Genomic DNA, 2,438 nt, shown 5'->3' on the forward strand with positions numbered 1-2,438 from the left:
GTTTTATACCTCATACTAACCAGCTGACAATCAGAAGCCATTCTAGGGGACTGATAACGCCTAATAACGTCCATTTCATGGATGATAACATCCAGTGCGGGTGCAAATACTTCATCCCAGCTGGGATAAAAGGTGATGCAGGGCTGATAGTTTGGACACCTTCCTGTCTTTGAGTCAATCATGAACTCCTCTGTAGACCAAGGTTATTGAGTCAAATGTGAGGCTGTCTGTCCCAGAGCTGAAACATGGATTTAACTGGTCATGATGCAACAGAACAATGATCCCAAACACAGCAGCACATCTGCAGCAGAATGGCTGAAAACAGAAGTGAATCAGTGTTCTGCAGTGGTCCAGAACCTCAGCCTGACTGAAACATGGAGAGAGCCGAGCAAAACTGAAACAACGTTGGAAAGAAAAGTGGTGTATAAAATTAAAGTACTTAAACACTGAGCATGTGAGTAGACCCAGGTGAAAAAAATGTATACTTAAGTTGTACTTTATCTTGATGTATTTATCATATTTTAATAGTATTGCACTAAGTGTATATTACATGTTATTTTGGAACAACTTACAGTATATTAATTAGTATTTTAACAGTATTTAAACTCAACTTTAAGATATTTGCAATATATTTTAGTGTACTTAATTGTGTTAAAACGGAACAACTTTTAGCTTAAATATACTTATTTTAAATACACCCAAAATATACTTTGTGCTATACTTGAAGAGCACCTTAAATATATTTTAAGCTTTATACAAATGTATTTTAAAAGTATTTTAATTAGACTGTCAGATCATTATAAATGTACTGTTAATATACTCCAAGAGCAACTATTAATATAATCTGAAGCTTTATATAAACTATTCAAAATGCTCTTTTAGCATAATTTAAAAAAAAATCATTAAAATGAATTTTAAGACACATTCAGATGTCTTCAAAAACTTTAATATCTTTTACATTACAATATAAAATTTCTGTAGGCACAGCAGCATTGACTAAAACATTAAAGTAAATAAAATCTGTGAAATAATTTTACATGGCCAGTATGCTGCACAGGTCTGTTGTTATGACTCATTTATTTGCAATTTAAATATGCAAAATACTAAATTATGGATTTATTATATTGTAACTTCACTGTTATGCACTTAAAAATGTTCATAATTAAATTTAAACTCATATGAGTTTAACACATTTGTATAAGCACCATTTGAATTGTCGCAGTTTTGTATGCCAACCAGCAGGTGGTGTGACAAAACAACTTTTGACCAGAAACAGTCCACGTCAAAATGATCCAAAACACAACATAAAAAAGAGAAATTCCAAATTAATGAAAGTATTTTTTCTGTTGCCTGAAATTGTATTTATTTTATTTTATTAATTTTTGTTGTTTTATTATGTTTGTTATAAAAAAAGTTTTTCCTCTCCTCTGTTGCCAATGTGTTGCAGATTCAGTGCAATCGGCTGATTTCTTTAAACTGTTTGTTTTTGTGTACTGTGCCCTGAAGTTTGCTGGGGCACTATATAACAATAAATAATTGAACTGATTTGAAAACACATTTCTTTATATTAAAAAAGACAACAGCAGCTTAACCAAACAATAAAAGATGCAGAAGATCTGTAAAAACCATAATATGGATCATCCAGATTGTTCTTTGGGATAAAGTACAATTTATAAAACCATAACTTGTAAACCTTAGTTTGTCTGTAGTGTGTAAAGTCCTTGAAAATGAAGCTGTTAATGTGATTTGGGGAGTTCTTTGTTTTGGAAAAAGGCACATTTTTACATTATTAACAGATTTTTTACAGATATAGTTAATGCTACATGCACCAGCTCAGTGGTCAGTGTCACAAGTCTTGTAATAAGAAAATCCTGTTTGTGAATTTTGGGTAAACAATAATGAGTGGCCTCACTGGGTACAGTGTGTGGTACAGAATGTGGTTAATAGTCTTGTCCTGCTCGTTGACGTTTTCAGGCACTCTATCAACTTCTTCTTGTAACCACTTCCTGGATCTCTCTTCAGCGGCTCGTATGTGGTCGTGTCACTAAGGAGTGTCATGATCTTATCTTCATAGTCCTTCTGGTTCAGAATAACTGTGCACCTTCCTTTGTCTGCTGGAAGAATGATGATGTTCTTGTCCTTGCTGAGGGTAGGGTATTTTTGCCTGAAACTCTCAGACTGAAGAAGTCTCTTGGAAGAGAGATGAAACGTTTCATTAAAGAAGAACCCGTCCAGAGGACCTATACAATTTTTTTTCTTTTTGCTGAGGGTAGTGAGAGCGTCTCTCTCTTCTCTGCAGATATTAGAAGGTGGTGGTTTGGCGTTGCTGAGGCAGGCTGAAACTTACATCTATTTATACTTACAACTATACATCAAACCAGCCATCAAACAAGGCCTCAAACCACGCATCAGACCAGCTGGCACACCAGTCATCAAAG

Source organism: Austrofundulus limnaeus, unplaced genomic scaffold (assembly GCF_001266775.1).
Source record: "Austrofundulus limnaeus strain Quisiro unplaced genomic scaffold, Austrofundulus_limnaeus-1.0 Scaffold1430, whole genome shotgun sequence".
In the NCBI taxonomy this organism is placed as follows: Eukaryota; Metazoa; Chordata; class Actinopteri; order Cyprinodontiformes; family Rivulidae; genus Austrofundulus; species Austrofundulus limnaeus.